Here is a 22827-nt window from a genome sequence, read left to right as displayed (position 1 = left end):
AAGGAGGCTTCTTGTTTGTCCCTGCTGCTCAGAACTGAAATAATCACACAGAAACCATATTAATTAAATCACTACTTGCCCCATTAGCTCTAGCTTCTTATTGACTGACTCTTACATATTAATTCAAACCATTTCTATTACCTAGCTGTGGCTTACTGGCTGTCTGGCTCAGTGGGACTACATGGCTTCTCCTGACTCTGCCCTTCTTTCTCCCAGCATTCAGTTTAGTTTTCCCTGCCTAGCTCTGTTCCCCTATAGCTCTGCTATAGACCCAAAGCAGTTCCTTTATTCATTAATGGTAATCACAACATACAGAGGGAAATCCCACATCATTTTCCTGGGACTTTGACCTTTCTTTGCTTTCAGAAGACTGTATTTATTCAGTTATCCACGTTAATTATTGCTCTTATCTGTCTTGGATCCAGTTCTTAAGTTAATAATGTCTAGTTACTGATTTTAGTTCCAAAATAAATGGCGATGTCATCTAACGGCTAATTGTATCATTGAAGGCATGAACACACACACAACCCACTCCTCCACACACACACACACACACACACACACAACCCCACCCCCCTCCACACACACACACAAACCCACATATGCACACACACACACACACACACACACACACTTCAAAGCACCTGCACAGAAACTTGTTTGTCTTCATGGAAGAGAAGAGCTGCTAGAATGATCTGTTACATTTCCTTCCTCCATCCTCACCAAATTATGTTATGTTGAAATTCGTAACTTCGCTTTGTGTAGCTTGACCTTACATCCCTCTGCAGAGAATTGAACTGTCAGCCTTTGATGTAATGGAATAATTTAGGTGATGAGGTCTTATTTTTTTTTCTTCTTCTTGGAGGATCATACTGAAAAACATACTCCTCTCTCCAGAGATAAACTCTAAATTCTGTAAGAATAGTAAGAACAGGTCCTCTCTCAAAATGGCATTTATGAGATAAGTGAAGAGCTCGGGTAATAAATTTGAAGTAGAAGTTTCTTTCAGAAACAGTAATGGCAGCGAGATAATTAAGCTCCCTTCCCAGGGAAGAGAGATAGAGATGTTTTTGATTCCAGGTAGGCAGTAAAAGAAAATTACATATAAGACAAGAAATTATGGTTATTTGTATTAGAGGGGATAAGAAAATAAGGGGCTAGATTGGAGGTCACAAAACCACATTATTGTTGGGAATGTTCATTCATATTCTAGATTCTGGCAAAGACCAAGAAGTGATATTTTGTGGCAGGTGTTCTCCAAATGACCCCAGGCCAACAGTGGGGCTGTGACCTATAAAGATAGAGTGACCAGGTTACTCTTAGCTGGCGATTCATGCAGTCCATCCAGTGGGGCTTCCTGGTGGGCCAGGGAGGAATGGAAGTCCAAAAGATGACTTCCGTCTTAGTTAGAGTTTCTATTGCTGTGATGTAACACCATGGTCATGGCAATGCTTATAAAGGCAAACATTTAGTTGGGGCTGGCTTACAGTTCAGAGGTTTAGGCCATATCATCATTGTAGGAAGCAAGGCAACATACAGGCTGACATGGTGCTGGTATTGGGAGTCCTTACATCTTGATCCAAAGGCAACAGGAAGTGTGAACTGTCTTGCTTGGCATGGTTTGAGCATATATGAGACCTCAAAGCCCACCTCCACAGTGACACACTATTCAACAAGGCCACACGTACTTCAACAAGGCCAAACCTCTTAATTGTGCGATTCCCTTTGGGGGCCATTTTCTTTCAAACCACCATTACATCTAATGAGACAACCGAATCCAGGAGAGCTAATGGTAGTTCAAGGTAGTGTCTTAGCTGCCTGTATTTAAAGGAGGGTAAAAACTAGGCCAGTCATGGCTAGGTTTAAACAGCAGTTTGAGAATATATACTAATTACTTACTTCCGAAGAAATAAGTATGTTTTTAAAGTTTCAGGATTCATAGAGCCTCAAATCAGAACAATGCAATTGATATCTAATGAAAAGTAACACAGAATTATAAGTACTAAACAATGAGATTCATGATTTTAAAAGGGGCTCAGAGAAATGAGAAGGTGCTTGCCTTGCAGTTATGAGGAACTTATTTTGATCTTTAGTTTCAAGATAAAAAACTTGGAATATTTTTTATTTTAGGAAAAAAGTTTCTATTGAGGTATTTTGATCATGATTTTTCCTTCCAGATCCTGCCCACCTTGGCCACCTCCACACTCACCCAACTCCACTCCCACCCTTTCTTCCTTTTTCTGTTTAGAAACATGCAAACATGAAAACAACAACAACAACAACAAAAACCCAGACAAATCATGATAAGGGAGAACAAACTAGAAATAAGGTGCATGCTCACAGTTTCCACACTACTGAGGCAAAGACAGCAGATCTCTGAACCCAGACTGCTTGACAAGATCCCTACTAGGAGGAGAAATTGTCTCAAAAATAGCAAGGCAGAGGACAGTGACTGAGGGGGACAGCCAGGGCTAGCCTATGGCCTACAAACAGAGAGACAGACAGATATAGCTACACACACACACACACACACACACACACACACACACACACACACACACACATTCACGCATGCACATACACACGCATGCACTTATGCACTTCAAATCTGCTTCCACTGCTTTGCTGGGGAAGCATACAAGTCAACTTTAGACAGTGGAAATGAAATATCTGCCACATACAATTTTGTAAGTTATAACATGAAGACCTCCTTTGAAATACTGGTACATGGGTATGCTTACTAACACATTTACAAATATTGTTTTAAAAATAGATGTCTCTCTTTCTGAAGAAAGCTGTGTACTTTTATAGTTCTTCCACCAAAACCTCCTAACGGGAAAAATCCTTTTTGAAAAGTTTGGTGACCCCAACTGCACCTCTCTTGTGTGACTGTAGTAGGCTCTCAGAAAGTCATGCACATTTGCCAAGATATGGAATACAGGTACAGAGATTCCAGTTTTCTCTAGAGTTTGTCAGTCCATGCATGCTGGTTTGAAGTCCACAGTTCACTGTATCAAATAAATCACTAGGATAAACGACTAGAAATGATCTCAGTCTCCTTTCTTTTTAGTGTAACTGCTTTTGTTTAGAAGTAATTTATGCCTGCCATTGACTTCCCCATTTCTTTACTGAAAAGTTGGCTTTTGGTTACTTTAGGTAATTGTCTAATAAAGCAATCTACAAAATAAAAAAAAAATATTTTTGTATTAACTGTATACTTTTGTTTTATGTTAAGTCAAGAGTACATATGTAACTCAGTATAGAGGTTACATACGAACTTATTAATTAGACCTACAATATTGAGTGCCTGCTCTAGTCCACCCATTGTACGTGATTGGAATATATAATAAAGCAGATAAAATTATTTGTTCTCACTTAACGAAACTATATTAACCAGTAATAAGATAAAACAGGAAGATATATTTTTCATATTTGTCTCACATACCTATTATGCTATTTAAACATATTTGTTCCTATTATTTTCATGTAACCAATAGAATTGAATATTCCTCGTAAATTTATGGAGAACATGATTATCAGCAGCCTATGCTACATGAGGGGAAAGGCACATTCAGAGATTTCTGATGCAAAGTTGGGGGTCAAACTGATCATAGACTTCAGGTTTTCCAGTTTACAAACACTTTGCTTCTTCCTCAATTCTTGAATTAGCATTCTCTCTTCTGCTGATTATTGAACGCTACATCACACTCTGTGAAAGAGATACGATAGAACATCTTTCCTTCTTTCTTTGTCACACCAGTGCGAACACTACAAGTACAATCACCCCCTAACTGGCTGATGCAAGTCTATGCATGCATTAGAGAAGAGAAATAACAATAAACTGAGCTGCATTGTCAAGGTGATGGTACAGTTTGGACAAGACTATTTCTAATACTCATATTTCCTTATTTCAAAACTCTTTCTTGGTTTTTGAGTAACCTGAATACTACAGAAGTGTTGTGTTGACCACATAAGCAGTGCAACCAAGATCTTAGCTGGGGTTTATACTTTTTTGCTATTGTTAGTTTGGCCACAAGTAAAATGTAGCTTCTTCACTTTTCCATGTACATAACTTCATTGGTCTCTTTCACTGTTACATAAAGTTGTGAAGTATCTGAGACTAGACTGAAGTTCTCTCAAAGAGATGATGGTCTCAGTATTGATGACAATAATGACTTAGCTTTCTTAGAATGTAGATTTGAAGATAAAGCTTGAAAAAAGGTCCATTTCATTAGAAATTTTCCTAATAATTCTCCTGTGGATGATATTAAATATGTATTTTTGCATGAACTTTTGATTGAAATGAAGATATACTTTTATCTGTAGGATAATAGTATTTTCATTTATTAGAAACAATTGTTAAGCAGCTAAAACAAATGCATTGCCATCAATCATGCATGTATGACTCAATGCCAATATAATAGGGTATATTGTTAGACAAGACACAGTAAATAAAAAGATTTATATATTATTCAGTGGTGGATTATTTAAGGAAAAAAAGGGAAAGAGCCAGTCTACTGAATCCAGAAACAACTGACATCAAGAGCATAGTTTCAAGTCACAGAATACACACACACACACACACACTCCCACATCAAGGACATTTTAAAATTTCTAATTTATGCCCCTTTCAGAGTCATCAGAGACTTGCTAAAGTCTATGGGATTCTGTAGAAAGGCCATGCACCTATGACTTTGATACCATTTTTTATAAGCACTGGCTTTCTATAAGAAAAAAGCTAAATATACTTTAGCAGAATGGGATTCAGACTTTCAAAGAGTTCTTTTTTGTAGCAAAAATGGCTTAAGAAAGTAATAATTAGTATATAAAGATAAATATAATCTCAACATATTAATTGTATATTGTATGCATGCAGTATGTACTATATGTGTATAAATGTTCTCATGTGTATACATGTTTGTCTAGGTGCTGACACATATGTGGAGGCCAGGGGCAGAGGCAGAGACTGGCTAGCTCTTTGTATCACTCTCTACATTAGTTTTCAACAAGTATTTCTCAATGAACCCTGAACACACCAACCAGACTCAGTGGTCAGCCAGCTACAGGCTTTCTCGATCCCTCCTGAGAACACCAATTCAACCAGGCGCAGCTAGGCAGTGTGGCACAGGGTCTGGCTGTTTCTGCCTCGCCTTGGGTAGTGGTTCTATATGGTAACACACCTGAGGTGGCACCAGGGACATACACTCAGGCCCTTATATTTGTATATCAAACATTTTAACATCTGAGCCGTATACATAGCCCCCTGGTTGCTTCAATGGACCCAAGTAAACTCAGACTGATCATAGTTGATTTAAGGTAATATCTCTCTGTAGTTTTTACTTAGCCTCCATGACATTTTCTCTTCTGGAAAATTTTCCATTCAAATCCTTTTCTCAGTTACATTTGGAATATTGGCTTCTTTATTGTTGAGTTTTAAGTTTTATTTATATATTCTGGACATTAGACTCATCAAATCTATAAATTTAAATTCTTTATTCCCACTCTATAGGATGTCTTTTCCCTTAGAACACAATGGATCAATTTTGTTGTTGTTGTTGAGTTTTGTTCTGTTTCTGCTTTGAAAAGAACAAGTACTTTTAGTTTTTTGCACTGGGGCCAGGGAACCAGGGGCTAGTTCACAGTCATGAAGATGTGTGTCTATATTTTCTCTGTGAGTCTAAGGGTTTTACTCTCAGAGTTCTTATCCATTTCTAACTTAGTTTCTTCCACACGCCATGGGGTGTAGTCCCCGTGAACAATTTGGATCATTCGTTAAACCAAGCTGTGTTTTCCTAATGTTATGTAGCCCCCCTTTCTGAGACCACTAAGTTAAATTTCTCCACATGGAATTTTTCATGACTTCTGGCAATAATTAGGATGAATAGTTGGGTTTTATTTATAACTCATTTATTTTAGAAAAGCATGTCATACTTTTTAATGGCTAGTTGGCCACATTTGTTGTGAAAACATGACTATTTGGGGAGAAATAATCTTTAAAATTTTAAGAAGAGTGCAACAGGAGCTATGTGGATTGACAAACCCCAAAATGGGGAATTAGGGTTAAAGCAGAATGAGAATATCCCTTCATAGATGGAAATTGACCAGTGTATAGGAGATGGCTGAAGCACAATGGTCTAGGCTTCCTTCATTTGTAGTCTAGACTCAGTTGCTTCTTAGGAAATCCTGTGAGCAGAGCTGGCCTGTGAACATGACTGCTTGACACCTTTCACCTGGGCTGTCCTCTCTCTACCACAGTTCACAAGGGTTAAAGCATCTCAAATGAAGACTAATTCTATTAGTGCTTTTTCAGGATGCATGGATGCCCAGGCCAAGTATGGAAAAGGAGGTGGGTACCTCAGCCACCTCTCAGCTGTGAAGTGACTTAACTAGATTTTAATTTCCACTTTGGCCATCCTCTCCCCTTGATTATTACCTTCTGTTTTCTCCTTTCCCAGATACCTATAAATGAATATTTTAGTATCTTCAACTCAGGGTGGTTTCTTTCCATTTAACAAGACCCATATATATGTGGGATGATAGCAATTACAATATGCACATTTTCAATGCTATTTTCGAGAGCACGTAACTCATGTTTTAGCATTTCCTAAAACTAATCTTGGCTCTATTCATCCATCTACTGCCTCCCTCCTGCACTCTCTTCTTCCCTCTTAGTGGTGTGTGGGATACTGATATATAGAACAGAAAAGTCCAAAGCTGTTCATCACTCTCCTGAAATGCAATGACGTCATGATTGCTTTGCATTTAAACCTTGAAACAATCCCATTAATTATTAAGTCTGTCTAATCTTTGGTTTTCTTACAACATGGAAGATAGATAATACCTCATAATATTATTCTAAAATTTAAATGATACATATTTGTTTGACTGAATTGCATAGTAATTATTCAGTATATGTACCCAATATTAATCTCATTGACGATCTTATATCAGTACCATCATTATTATTAAACCAAATATTTTGTTAGAAATTAGAGTGCTTAGGAACTGATAAACAGTGGGAAACATGGCTGGTCTGCTGATTGCTGGCTGCCTCCCTTTTCCAAAGATTGATGACTCTTTGATGTCATAGAAACCCCTAGCTAGTGTTCCAAACCCAGACACTAGAAGTTTCCTCACAGCTTTCAAAAGATGGTGTCTCTGCTATGCCCCATTTCCCATATTGAACATGACCTTAATTAAATTCATTGGCAATGCTGATTTCTACTTTTAACAACCAGAGTTCTGTTGCCTAAAATAAAAGTGAGGTGTCATGATTCTTGTCTATTTTGTTTCTGAAAACACCAGCTGTGATTTACTCATTTTCTTGAATCACTTTCATGCAAGTTTGTAATGTCATTTCTATGAAAGACACTCCAAGCATCTTGCTAGCCATGGTCTTCTGAAACTGAGGAGACAAGTTGTGGGAACTACTTTGTTACCAATCTCTACCTTGTTGCATGTTTTATGGTGATGTCAATGTATGGTGCAGCTTTCAAACATTTCAGTCTGGTAAATACGAAGCAATGTGTGAAGCACACACATATTCATAACTTCATATTGAAAGAGACTTTCCTTTTCTTATATACAATTTCCTCCAAGATTTTGCTGCTCGTTGTTATTGTTTGTTTTCCTATTTTATGAGCAAAGGCATTGAAATTAATTTCACATCTCATCAATGGGTTGCAGCCTACAGTAGGATAAACATTTTGTTTCTAGAAATAACAACTTCTTTCTTAAGTTGATGCCAAAGCAAGGTCAAGGAATTTTATGAAACACCTCGAAAATTCTTGAGATTTATGAACTTCTTAGCCTTTTCCATCTTCATGCAAGCAAAGCACTTTGAGAATGCTCTCCTTGCCCCACCTCCATACTGGGTAAAGGTGCTCTCAGGGCTTGTGCATAAAGTACAGCACTCCCTGAACACATCACGAGATTGTGTTTTATTTCCTTAAGTACAACAAAAGACTGTTCTGCTGAATCTATACTATTCTCTTTCATTCTTTCCTTCATGGTTTCTATTAATTTTTCTGCACTTGATAAGGTTTGCATTTCACATGAAGTTTTTCCTAAACGAATGATTCGTATTGGATGTCATGCTTTAAATGTGACAAAGAGTGTATTATCACAATGAAAAGGAAGGGTGTTGAATAAAAGAGCAGACAGACCCAGCTTGATTGATGTTCGGAAGTTATTTTTGCTATGAACTCCCGTCAGCCTAGACATCATAAAACAGAAAGCAGGCTTGGTTCAGCTCATGTGCCCTTAGGGGATGTATGGAAAGAATTTAAAATTCTGATAGTGTAACTTCAAAAACGGAGCAGCTGGAATAATTCACTTCACTACAGAGCAGCCAACTGAACTCTTAAGTTGAAATGATTCCTTTTGAAGTTGCACATGGTTGCAGAAAGACGTGGTGCTCTCTGACCTCTGTTGAGGGCACCTGCTCTGTCTTCTTTTCTGGGGTCTAAGAATACTGGCCCTCACCCTCCTAGCACTTTCTCAATGACCACTTCCTGGATCATGGACTAAACAACACCACTTGAGAAAGAGTGAAGGCAAAGGAGGTTGAGTTAAAGAGCAGACGTTTCCACTATACCTTAGACAAAGTTTCCAGAAGTTGATTTGTATCATTGTGTGAAGCCAGAAGGAAAACTTCTGCAAGTTATCCATACTTAAAAGTTTTCCTCTGCAATGACCACCATGATGAAAGCCTAGGGTTATTATATTTAGGCTAAGAAGTCTTGGTATCTTCTTAAAAGAAGAAATAGAAAAGTAGAGAATGCCACAAGAGTCACTGACAGCTGGTGGAAGCACATTCCTGTCTTCAGCTTTGGGTTTCTTTCCCCGGGCAACTCCATGCATCTTCTTGTGCTGAGATGACTCAACTCCCATCGTCTGACCCCACGTGAGACAGTGCTGTAGCTATCACAGCTACCCAAGAAGATGAAGGGGTACGGGAAACCAGTGCATGTGTTGAGTAAGCATTGTGTTGTTTTAAATGGGTGGGAATGCATAGCCAGTCATGTGTCTGGGTCTGGAAACCTAGATTTCTTGCAGTCATTCTGCATATCCACACTGGTCAAGCTATTGCTTTATAATTTTAAAAGTTCTTGCTCTGGTCAGAGGAGGAAGCAGAAGCAAACAGTGTAAAAACAAAAATGAAGCAAGTATGAGCAACTGGAAAATTCTCCAAAGATTGGGGGTTGGGGATCATGTTCTTGTTATTAGATGGCAATGGGGATACTTTGTTTGTTGTTTGTGCTGTAACAAGCAAAGCTTGCCTGAAAATCAGAGTGTGGAGCTAGCCACATTAATTAGCCACAGAGGCCAGGCAGTGGTGGTGCACAAGTTTAATCGCAGCACTCTGGAAACAGAGGCTGACTGATCTCTGTGAGTTCAACACCACACTGGACTACATAAAATTGATCCAGTCAGAAAGAAACAGAAACAGGTGTTGGCAACTCACACCTTTAATCCAAGTACTTGGAAGTCGCATGCCTTTAATCCCAGAACTAGGGTGGAGAGATAGGAAGGATTATAGCTTAACAGATGGAGGAATATAGGGCAGGAAGAGACAGGAGAGTGTGTCATTAAGTCGGATGATTTGTGGAGACAGGATCTTGCCCACTTTGGTCTGAGGATTCCTTATAGGTAGGGGTAAGTTTTCCTAGAATTGCATTTTTAAATGAGATCCTTCTAACTTAATTGATGTTAAAAAAAAAAAAAAGATGGTACCGTGGCAATATGAATAATACTTGTGATTTGAATATTTCTGATACTAATAACCTAAATTGTGAACCTTTATTAAAACAGCTGAAGCATGGTTAATAAAAACTCAGAGACAGATATTGGGGTTCAACCTGAAGACCAAATTTGCAAATCAGCCAGCCACTGACTCTTACCTTGACCTTAGTTTGAAAATGGTGATCCTGCCTCCAGGAAACCTCAGAATGAGACTGAAACTGAGAGCTGTCACCTCCCGTTTTACAATCCTCTCTAGTTCTGGGATTAAGGACGTGCACCACTACCACCTGGTTTCTACAGCAAACTCGTTTGGCCACTAAGATTAAAAGTGTGTGTCATTGTGGCTCCTGGGACTAAAGGTGTGTGTCATTGCTATCTTGTCTGTAAGGCTGGCCCTTGTGGCTCTTTACTTTTCTGATCCTCAGGCAAGCTTTATTTATTAAAATACAAATGTAATGCCACTATAAACGTCTAATAGATAACTAAAGTCAGGATGGGGCAGGAGTCAGTGATACTAGCAGAGACAGATTTTCACATGTAAGTTCATGAAATGCAAGAGCTTTAGAACATTTAAGTTTATATTAATTAAATTTTAGTCTACTTTTAAAAATTAAAGTGGAAATGAAAGTTTCTTTGAGAGACACACACACACACACACAAAGAGAGAGAGAGAGAGAGAGAGAGAGAGAGAGATAGAGACAGAGAGAGACAGAGAGAGAGGCATACATTTTATTTAACTGTTTATTTATTGCCAGCTGCCATGGCGAAAGTGGAGGACAGAGGACACCATTCAGGACCTTGTTCTCTCCTTCTGTTATATCATATGGGAATTTATTTTACCCACGAGCCATTCTCCTGGCCTTTGAAATTATTATTTTTTAAAATTCATTTTACTTGCTATTGTTTATGTGGTCAGTATACGGTGTATTTCAGGACATGTGTGTCATGGTCCATCTCCGGAAGTCAGTACAACGTTGTACACTTTGTTCTCTCTTTCTACCTATTTGAGTTACAGGGATGTAACTCAAGTTATAGGGATTTCACTAGGAGCACCTTTTGTCTGCTGACCCATCTTGCTGTCTGTAAAAAAAATTTATTAATTTGTGTATGTGTGCTCGTAGAATGTATGTGGAGGTCAAAGGATAACATGCAAGAGCCTGTTTTCTGAATCCAGAGGATTCTGGGGATCAAATTCAGGTTGTCAGGCTTGGTGGCAAGAAGCTATACCTCTCAAACCATTTCTCTGGCCCATCAACCTTCTGAACCTTGAGCACACATATTTGGCTAGGCTAGCTGAACAGAAATTTCCCATGAGTTTCCCATTTCCACTCCCACCCCAGCACTGGGCTTTCATATGCACACTACCACACCTGGATTTTTACTTGCATGCTAAGGACATAATTGCAGGTCTTCCTGCTTCTTCAGCAGGAATATTACTACCATGTCTCCAGACTGCAGAAATGTTTCTATTCTAAGAACACAGAAATGAAACAAAAGAGAAAAAAAACTACTTCCTGATCAGTTACGGAACTTGAAACCTAGAAAATTATTCTTTAGGTTGTATGTATGGTATATTATTGAGCATTTACTGCAGAGGAGGTTGCCAAGCCCTGGGTATTTACAAGTGGCGGAAAGTTTTGTCTGCCACAGAACTAGATTATGTTTTGTGCTAATGAATCTTTCAGTAGAGCATACACGGATTTCTGTAATTCTGGTCTTGGCTGGGAGTTTGGTAAAATGTAATATTGCCAGAATAATTAAAATGAGATTTAAGACCAGGTTTTAGAAGGTTTTCATTTTTAAAAAATGTTTGTTTATGACTGAAGGTATTTTTTTAAGGTCTCAAAATTTTAGACTTAGCCAGGCATTATATTCATTTCTATAGTTCCAGCACTTGAGATACAAAGCAAGCATCATCAAGAGTTCAGGGTCATCATTTACTACATGAGAAATTTAAGCCAACATGAGACTCTGTCACCCTCCAAGAATTACCAGCTAGTACATCTCTTGTTATAGAAGGTTGTGGCCTCTGGTCTGCATTGTTTAGCTTCTAGCTATGTGATCTCCGGTAATTGGTTTAACTTCTCCGAAACTAAGCTTTCTAGTATTAAAATAAGTCTTATTTGCCTTTCAAGTTGTCCTGAAGTGTCTTACACTTCTGAAGTTTCTTATTATTATGCCGTGTTTGATAACCACACTGGCCGTTGTGCGTAGTGTTTTTACCAGCATAAGTGAGCAGTGACCCTGGCTAACTTTGGAGAAGTTCGCTTTAAATCTACTGAGCACCACCTTCTTCCTAACGAAGAAGTCAGGCTGAAGAAACATAATATGAAAGAAATTAACATTGCTTTGAATACATTGCCCTTATGGAACCTTAGATTAACTTTGAATACATTGCCCTAGCAGAACCTTAGATTAATAGAGTTTTGAATTCATTACCCTGATGCAACCATGCGATGACGTTTGGCAATGCCACATCTGGTTAACTTGCCTCAGCTTCTCTCATAGAGTTGAACAAGATGATAATTCTTGAGAAAACAGTTTGTCACATCCACACATCACTGATCACTATTAGCCCCTTTGATGAATGATGCTCCTTCAATGATTTGCCTGACATTCTGAAAGGCAGGCACATCCCTGCCATTAATACTTCTTTCTTGCATTGTTGAGTATTGATTTTTTTCTGAGGTATTATTCTCTGTTGACCCAAACCACAATGCAGTCTCCACTGGAAGAATAATATAGTTTAAACTAAGGAAATAACATGAATGTATACAAAAGGGAACAAACATATGGAAAATCTTGGTATTTTCATAGGCTTTGAAAGGAACAGAGAAAGAAAGAAAAGCTCTTAGGGCAGAGCTAACTTTGTGGTGGTAGATGGTACTCACTCCTCTTTTTAATTGACAAAAATAAAGGTTAGATGTGATATCATATCTACCCCTGCCCCTGTAGTAGTGAGGCACAGTGGGCTGTGTTTCTGCCCGGCTCCTGGCCGCCTGGCTAGCTTATGCCTCAAAATAACAACACACAAATTGTATTCTTTTAAACAGTGCCTGGCCCATTAGCTCTAGCCTCTTACTGGCTAACTCTTGCTTTAACCCATATTTAGTAATCTGTGTAAGACATGAGTGGTGTCTTACCGGGAAAGATTCAGCATGTCTGACCTGGCGGCTTGCTCCATTACAACTGCCTCAGAGAGGAGAGGCATGACGACTGCCCGAAGCATCTGCCTCACTCCCAGCATCCTTTTCTGTTTACTCCACCCACCTAAATCCTGCCCTATCAAAAAGCCAAGGCAGTTTCTTTATTAACCAATGAGAGTCCTCCATCAGCCCCCTCTCTCAAATGTGGCAAGAGCCACACTAAGCTTCTGAAAATGTCTCCTGAATCTACCAAGGACGATAGCCTGTTAAAAAGGATTAAAGATTGGCTGAAAAAAGACCAGGACACCTCTTTATGTTTTATAATCATTATTTTAGATCAAAATGAACACACATTTGGTTTAAAAAAAACTTTCTAGAACACTTCCCTTACTCTGTGGGTCAGAAGCGCACACACCTCTGAAGAGCCTTGGCTCCTCACTTTGGCTGGCCATGGGGAAAATGCAGTGGTATGCTGGATACCTGAAGCTAGCTTCAAGTGGAATTAAAAAAAATATTTTTTAATGGGAAAATGGTTGATGCAGCAAATAATTTTAAGAGTAAATTAACATGAATTTTCATTATTTATTAAAACAATAGAGCAAAATACCAGGCCACCATGTTCATTGAAACAAGGCTTTCAGTGGCAAATAGCGAACAGATAGAATTTATAATTCTTGTACTATAATCTAAGTATTGACCAAACTGATCTTTCTTTCTTAGCTTCCAAGATTAGAGGACATGGGGAACATTCAAGGTGGTGTGGCTATAAAAAAAAAACAATAACTGTAATTATAGTTCTGGATTTCTATCTTTGGCATGGAGTCATATTTTATTTGCTAGTTATCAATTATATGTTCCTAATGCTTGGAAGGCACAGAGAGTGTGTATGGGTAAAATGACAATTTATTTGATTTGTGAGTGCTGTGATAATGATCCCTGTTGAGAACCCCTGTTTGTAATATAAATTCCAATGTCTCAGTTTAGGGTGGAAAACTGTAATCAGATTTCATGTATAGCTTATAAAGAGAGGAACCGCTGGAGGTTACAGAAATTCTCCACACAGTAATCATGGCTCTTATTCTGTAGTTTAGCATCATTTTTACATAATTATCTCTCTAGTGGAAGCTAATATCGCCAAATATTTACCATCTTGTTACACTTTGAAAGAAGAAGCACATATCCAGTGAGGATTCTTAGAAGAAAAGAAATGTTGTTGTAGAGAAAAAAGAACTGGGACATTCCAGAATGTTCATAGGAAAACAATACTAGCACAAAATCATAGATACTGACAGGGCACATTGATAAGGGCTCGACACCAGGGTTTGTGTTCACCTTTATTAGTTTGTTTACACTTAAAACATTTCTAATGAGACAAAAATCGCTATTGTCTTTGTTAACAGGTAGGATAACTGAGAATAACAAAGGTTAAGTGGCTTAGCTGGGCTGGGAATGCAGGCTGACTGGAAGAGTACGTCTAGCATTTTAGGCACTATAACATTGGCCTGGGTTCCCTGGGTTCATTCCCAAAACTGATGAGAAAGAGAGAGAGAGAGAGAGAGAGAGAGAGAGAGAGAGAGAGAGAGAGAGAGAGAGAGATAGAGAGAGAGAGAGAGAGATAAATAGAGAGAGAGAGAGAGAGAGAGAGAGAGTTCAGTCTCTGTGTAGATAATACAATCTCTTCCTTCACTGTGTCTGAGTAGAACTCCATCGAGTTCATGTCACATCCATTTAGGTGTATTCTGGAGGAGGAGGAGGAGGAGGAGGAGGAGGAAGGAGAAGGAGGAGAAAGAAGAAGGAGGAGGAGGAGGAGGAGGAGGAGGAGGAGGAGGAGGAGGAGGAGGAGGAGGAGGAGGAGGAGAAGAAGAAGAAGAAGAAGAAGAAGAAGAAGAAGAAGAAGAAGAAGAAGAAGAAGAAGAAGAAGAAGAAGAAAAGAGAGAGATAAAGACATGGTGAAAATGAGAGAGGTGGTAAGAAAGAGGGAGGAGGAAAAGAGAAATAAGAGAGGGCAAGCAGTAGAGAGGGAGGCAGAAAGAGATACTGAGAATGAAGTGGGCAAGAGCCGTCTATTTGAAGGAAGAATTTATCCCAGTACAGCCTGTCCAATGCCTGTGTCTTTAACTTCTTCTCACTGGCTTGTTGGGGTGTAGATATTAAAATTGGACTAGTTTTATATGAATGTGTACCTTTCCAAGTTTTAAAAAAAGTTGATAAAATGTGTTTTCAATCAACTTAACAGAGATTTGATTTGATTTGAAGAAGAAACCCTGACTTTTGGAGCCTAAAAGTAATCAAAGAATCAAGACACTGGCTGTGTTTTATATGGACCGTTGTCTTTAAGAATTACATAGTCCATACTAACTTTTTAAAATTTTCTGCGACAAACACACAAAAGAACAGTATAAAGCTGCACAGGTATCTCCTCCTAGCAATTTTTACTATGGTTGTAAACACCGCAATTTGAAAATATGATTACAACCTGACTAATCAATGCCATTCCTCACTTGGTTATAATCAGAGTCTGTGGAGCCTGGCTCCAGACACAGTGGGCAGTTTCCACACACACTCATGCCGACTACATCTATAGCTGCTTTCACTTTTATCCCGCTAGGTCTGGCTTGCGTCTCTCAATTTGAAGACTGCAGTTCAGTCTCTGTGTAGATAACACAATCTCTTCCTTCACTGTGGCTGAGTAGAACTCCATCGAGTTCTTGTCGCATCCGTTTAGGTGTATTCTTAAGAGTGCTGGCTGAATGACATTGCGATTCTATGTTTAGTTTTGTGAGGAACCTCTATGCTACTTGTAAGTGTTTTCACAAGGTTATACTTCCACCAAAAATACATGAGTTCCCTTCCTCTCTTTCCTCACAAACAATTGCTTTTCAGTTTACGTTTTTGAAGAAAATTCCAAAAGCTCAGTAAATTTTTCCAAGCATTATCCATGAGCTTGTAGGAGGCTAAAGGGCTCTGCACAGTCAAGAAAATAACCAGCGACACAAGAACCAACCAACAGATGGGAAAACTGCCTGCTATACATCTGAAAGATTAACTCTAGAATATGTACAGAACTCAAAACCTTAAACAGCAGAAATAAGATCAATACATAGTTTTACAATTCTTGTTAAGTATCTTTAGATTTCTTCCTTAAAAGAATGAATACTGTCAGAAGTCCTAAATGACCTCCTACACTCCAACAATAGCATTCACTATGGAATAGCCATCCAATATGTGGGCCTTAGAAGCCAGAAGTCATAATTGTTTACGTGGAAAGCCCATCCTTTGTGTGTTATTTCAGAGGGCTGAGGAGCCTAGAGAAGCCTGGAGGCAGTCTTGAGTTCCAGATGGAGGGAAGCAGTATTGTGCCTCCCCGTGAAAGCTGCTCCTATGTTGTACCTTTAAGTCAGTATACAATTGCAAAAATAGGCACACACGAACACACACTCATACACATACACACACTCATGCATTCATACACATGCTTTCTCACACGCACATATGCACACACGGATGTATTTACTTCATAGTTTTATTCTATTGCTTTCTGCCTTCATGTGATGAGGTGTCTATGCTTTAGTTTTTCATGTACCTGCTTATCAATCTTGCCCCTGATGAGATCCTCATGCACTCCATTTCTTTAGTATCAGGAACCTGTCTCTTCCCACAACTGGACATTTTTTTTAATAAATTGATTAACTCCTGCCATAATGAAATTCCACACAGTGTGGAGTGAAAATTTTATCTAGAGTAATTTTTATACTGATAGTATGTTGCCCAGTACTAGTTATTGAGTAGGTATTTGGTTTTCTATTGTTGAGAGGACTTATATATAGACTGCGTTTATTTTAGCATCTCATTATGTTTCATTGGTTTGCTTTTATGGGTTCTGAATTTTTCTTAAAATGTAATTATTACTGTGTCACTTTAATCTTCTTTGTAATATCACATAGAAATGTATAGAATTACATTTATGTCATTCTCCTTATGTCATCTGTGGGGAGCGGATAAAGTCCTGAGTGACTGTGTATTGTTGACATGAGCATTACCACATCAAAGACCCCAGTGTCTGTGACCCATGGGAATGGCAAGGCCTTCCCTAGGTCAGGCTCAGGGGAATCATAAAGCCTTCCTCAGGTCAGAGTACAGAAGTTGATAGTGCACACAGAAAATATCAGCCGCAGCTTCCACCTCTAGGATCACTACAATCTGAGATTGCTCCCCAATGGAGAGCCCTCCCCCCAAGGCTAATCCACCTGCTCACTCAGCTGTACATACTAAACCTGCCTCCTCATCCAGCTGAGTGTGACACACCGTGAGCTTCTGTACTGGTGGTACATCTCTACCAGAGTGCAGAACTTAGCTGGTTCCAGATTTTCCATGGGAATGTCTGTTATAATTCGTTCCCTAGCATCATCCCTATTAGAGCAATCAGAAAGCCATGGAGGAGGCAACAGAGGGGTCCTCTTGTGACCCACCCCCACATCATAGTGTCGTCCTTCCAAAGCTGCAGAATACTGGAAATGAGAAACGGATGTGGAACAAGAGTGGATGGTGGGCTACTTATAACACGTTATTCAGATCGAATTTTATCAGCTGGTACCATAGCATGATGTTTGTTACCTGTTTGCAAATTTATGAAATTGGAGGATGAACTAAGTGGCCTTTAAGTTTCCTTGCAATACTGATGTTCTCTGGCTTTCCCGAAGACAAAAAATAGAACCATGTAGTCATTTGGATGATCCCAATGCATGCAAACATTTCGCTTGTGGAGTGAAAATAATCTCCAACCTAGTCTCCTCCGGGGAAACATTTCTTCGTGACACCACAGACCACAGGCCCAGATCTCCTTCCATATCCTTGGGCTTCTCTTCGTTTCTGTGCACCATGTCCATCTCATTGCACAAGCACTGGGGCAGAGCAGGTGGAGATTAGTTTGTCAAGTCAATTAAGTCCATCAGAACCCTGACCTTCATTGGTGCACCACTCCCTCCTTGTGCGCGGAAGCAAGAATATATTTCCAAATCTGCAATGTCTGGGGCCTTGGCCCCGGTAGATGCTTTTCTGTGCTCTGAGGAGGAAGTTTAACTGTAGTTACAGCTTATCTGCTTGAAGTGGGAGTGGAGACTAAAGTGAGAACAGGACTCTCTGACAACCATTGAAAGAAGAGTATGTATTCTTTGCATTCTTGTCTTAGTTGAAGATGAGCGATAAAATTTGCATATGTATTATAATTAGAAGCAGAATAGTTTTAGTTCCTGTCTAGAAAATCATAGAGGCCATGATCAGGTAGAAGACTTCCATGGTTACATCTTGGCACTGTAATTTCTTGTTTACGGGCACCGAGAAGATGGTAATTCCTGCTACAGGAATGTGCTGTGCTGAGACTCAGAGGAGAACCGAGTTCGTCTAGGCAACAAGGATGCGTAGTCCCGTATCCACAGATGGAATTTTCCTATCTAGTATATTTTATGATTATATCTTAGAGAATGTTTGGGTACATACATCTCAAAAGAGGGAGGGATATTTTACAACTGTAAACCATCCTTGCATAGCAGGGATGTAGGCCATTAATTCGCAGAGCTTGAGGCAGAGCTGACAATTCATAAGTGGTAAAGCCAGAGAGTTATGAAGATATTAAATCTCACATCTGGTGAGAAAATGTGTTATTTCACTGGGTTGATTGATGGGCATTTTCCCATTGCAGTGCAATTTGGGAGAACGTGCTGTTAATTGCTAGGGTTTTAGAAAAGCACTGTAGTTCAATTCCAATTACTTTAGTTTTGAAAAACAGAACAGCTGGATGGTGAAATTGCCTGGAGCTGTCACAGAGGGAGGGCATGAGCCAGCAGCCTGACCTAGACCATTCTGACTTAGATTTTCTGCAGAGCTATTACTTAGTGCAATTGGAGGCTCCCAGCACAGGCGGTCCTTTTGCTCTGCACGTTTCTAGATTGGGAGCACACTTGTTTGCTGACCATCACCGGCTGTCCGGTCGCCTCTTAATATTGCACATTATTTCTCTGTCTTTACAGAGAAAACCGAATCTCATCGCATCACGATCTCCTCATTGCAAGGCCTCAGAGCCACACAGTGTTCAAACCTGATCATGGACTTTTTATGCTTTCAGAGTGACATTTAGGTCCACTATGTGTGGGTTAAATTGCATGTTTCCACAAGTCTCTTGGCCCACTGAGTAAAGCTAGAAAGAGTAGCTCTGTTTGTGGTTTTCAAATTATCTGGTGCGGGAGACTAGAAGGTATCGTCCCAGATAGTTCCATTATTCTGTACATCTGTCTACACCAGTTCACTGAGAGGTTGGATAACGACAAAGGACATGAGCCTTTCTCTCTTCATACAACAGCTTCTTTTACATGCAACTTTTACAAGAGAAATAATATCCGAGTCATACCTATGCTGAATTCACTATTTCCTATAAAGTAACATTTTTCCCTTGGAATTTAAGTATTTCACATTGCATGCATAAATAGTTCTTTTGATACGACTCAATGAATAAGAGTCTTTGTTTTGCAAGTTTGAGGACCTGATTTTGAATCCCTAGCATCCATGTTCAATATCAAGCAGGGCTTCTCATGCTAGAGACCCTCGCATTGGGGGTCATAGACAGAAGAACCGTCCACTCTCATTGGCCAGCCAGCCTAGGCAAATGGCTGGCTTGATGTTTTAGTTAGGCGAAACTCCCAGTCTAAAGGCAACATGGCCAGAGGAAGACACCCAAGATCCTACTCTGACCTCTACACTCATACAGATGGCTGTGCACATTACAAAAATTCACTGTCGCCTTACACATTCACCCTGCACACACATAGACAATACGGGCAAATAAATGAAGTTTGCTATTTTATATCATACTGTAGTGGTATATTACTTGTATTCTGATAGACAAATCTTTCCTGAAGACCAGAGAGTAAGTTAAAGCTACTAGAGGTCAGGCAATGGTGACATACACTTTTAATCCCAGGATTTGGGAGACAGAGGCAGATGGAGCTCTGTGGGTTCAAAGTCACCCTTGGGTACACAAGATCGGTGCAGAAACAAATCCAGGTAGTGGTGCTTTACACCTTTAATCCCAGTACTAGGGAATCATGCACCTTTAATCCCAGCACTAGAAGGAATATAAAACAGGAGAGAGAGGCTTAGTCTGATTAGTTTGCAGTTGTCCAGTATGGTAAAGCTAGTGGCTTGGCTGCTTTGCTTTTCTGGTTTCCAGGTTGAACTCCAATTTCTGTCTCTGGGATTTAATTATTTGTGCAACTTCATACTATAATATAGCTTGTTAAAATGGTACTTATTAATATTTAACATTAATATTTTATTATAAAACCGAGAAGCTACCAAAACTGATTGGCCTAAAGTAGTTTATGCATTTTACCCAACATTATAACACATGCCTATAATCGCAGCACTGCAGAGGCTAAGACAGGAAGATAAGAAGACAGAGCCATCCTAGACTATCAGAAACAATAATTCTGAATTTTGTTTCATTATATGTAGGATATGGGTTTTGAGTGTTGGTACAGTCAGCCTGGAGACTGATATCCACCAGGTATACACCATCAAGCAGCCATGCTGCCTTTCAGTACTCCAATGCAACCTCTGAAGCTTAAGCTATGGAACAAGTTTCAGGACATCCGTGTCATGAAATTAAGACTTCCAGCTCAGTATGGAAAAAAATGGAAGCTCTGGGATCAAAACTCCCCAGACTCCACACGACCAAAGCCCTTCCTTGACAGATTCCATCTGCATGCTTTCTCTGTAGTAAACTCACTGTGATTTTAATGGCTCTCTGAGTCTTGAGTCCTAGCAAACTATTCACTGTAGCCATAATTTTATGAACCCCCAAATGACAACTGTTAGAAGTGAGATATTTTTAACAAATAAATGTTCCTGTTGCCCAAATTCCAAAGAAATAAGTCTAAACTCTCATGAGATACTGAAAGTTGTTAAACTCCCTGACCCTATCAGACCTGCTATTTGAATTTTGCAAAATAAACATGTCATGAATTGAGTTTTGACATGTCACACTTCATGCCTAAATTTATTGTTTAGCAAGTTGGCTAAAGTAAGCACATTTGTCTGAAGAAATCAGCTAATTACATCTGTAATACCTAAGAGTATTGTGAATGCGTATGCATGTGTAGATGTGCATGTGGGGTAAGCATGTGCATGCCTGTGCATGCGTGTGTGTCTGATAGATGTGTACACATGTGCATGTGATTGCAGGTGCACAAGTGTGTGCGGGAGACAGAGGCTGGCATCCGTTTCTCTATCTCTTCCCCCACACTCCACCCCCTTATCTTCTGAGCAAGTTGTCTCATCCGGAGCTCACCAGTTCAGCAAGACGGCAGGGCCTGCAAGCTCCAGGAGTTCTTCTGTCTCATAAGTGTGCCGATGCCAGAGCTGGGATCTGAACTCACAGCCTCGTGCTTGCATAGCAGCTGCTGCACTAGCTGGCTCATCTCCCACCCCCTATTTTTAAGATACAATTTTAGAAAAAGCAAAGAGAAGGAAGCAAAGCCAGACAAAGCAAAGAAATTCTCACACAGGGTGAGATTTCAGGCAGGTAGAAGAATTAGCTGTGGGAAAATAAATTCCCTACATTGCTCTTCTGACCTGTATTTGTTTCTTATAACAAGAATTTCCTCAAAAAAATTTCCTCTTCTTCTTCTTACATTTATGATTTTGATGATCTTAGAAAATACCCCTCACATTGATTATCATAAGGCTCTCCCTGGAGAGATAGCTTAAGGTTTGGAAAGTGCTCGCTGTACAAGTATGAGGTTCCGAGCACCCCTGGGTGTGCAGGCACCTGCTTGCAGTCCTAAGGAAGCGGACAGCAGGACACAGTCCTCTGGGCCTCAGCTGAGTGGGGCATGCTTGATTGTCTTTTGTTGTCTTCCACCCTACAGGCCTATAACACGCCAGACTCCCAACTACTAGCCGAGAATCCTGCAGTACACTCTCCTAGTATCGCCACCTCCTTAGCTCCCTAAGCAATGCCACTGTTCTGGGCTGAAGATAAAACAACCACGCCGAGGCTTCTTATTGAAGGCTCCATCGTCATTGCGGTGTTCAGAGGTCAGACTGGGGGAAGCTGACTGTGATCATGATGGCTTAGAACTAATCAGTGGTTTACCCATTTCTTAATCCCTAATTCATCGCTGTTATCGAGACAGTGAGAAGTGCGAGTCGGGGTCTCTCTGGGACTTCTTTTCTTCCTCTCCCCCTTTCTGTCCCAACTGTATATCTATCGCCCGCTCATCCTCCATGGCTGCCCTCTGGTGAATAACTTCCTTCTGCTGTAAGTTTTCTGCTGGCCGCAGGCCTAAAAGCCATGAATCTAGTAGACCATGGGATAGAAATCTCCGAAGATTCACCTGCCTCCGTTCAGTCGTTTAGCTCAGGGATTGTGTTCCAGCAAGAACAAGCTAACGCTGTCCTCAAGACATCTGTTTTGCACACAGAGACATCCATGGCTCTAGAGGTTCATATTAGTGACCAGTTTATTTAGAGATCACGAGGGCTCCTTTGCATCGTGGTTGCTCCTCATCTCCAAATTGTAAGTTGGTTACTGGTTGTGAGAATTCAATCGTGACCTTAAGACAGATGGAAAAGATTCACACCTGAATTCATGTCATTCCAGTGAGGAGGAGTGTGGTTTGTATCTACACAGACAGTAAAATACATGGCTCCTGAAGGGGAAACAGTGGGCAAGCGGGACCCAACATGGTGTGTTATTTTAGGCATATGTTCGCATGGTCTTTCCTTTCTTTTTATTTTTAACTGATAATTCAAACCAAAGAAAAAGTGTTCTTGGTTTGCATGTTGATCACACCAGTTGTCATGGGGTTCCCATTGAAGCCTTGCACAGCAGAGAGAAGTGCATCTGGGACGAAGTGGGATCCCATGAGCATTAGTACAATGA

The 22827-nt window shown here is 39.9% G+C and overlaps 1 protein-coding gene across 1 annotated transcript in view; it reads left to right on the top strand.

Annotated features, from left to right (window-relative positions):
* The window catches only part of LOC119826011 (EGF-like and EMI domain-containing protein 1), a 576796-nt gene that overhangs the window by 265879 nt on the left and 288090 nt on the right, over window positions 1–22827 (top strand). The window lies entirely within an intron of this gene.

This window comes from Arvicola amphibius, chromosome 11, assembly GCF_903992535.2.
Source record: "Arvicola amphibius chromosome 11, mArvAmp1.2, whole genome shotgun sequence".
Taxonomy (NCBI): domain Eukaryota; kingdom Metazoa; phylum Chordata; class Mammalia; order Rodentia; family Cricetidae; genus Arvicola; species Arvicola amphibius.
The sequence above is the reverse complement of the archived record's forward strand: the minus strand, read 5'-3'. Positions and strand labels throughout refer to the sequence as shown.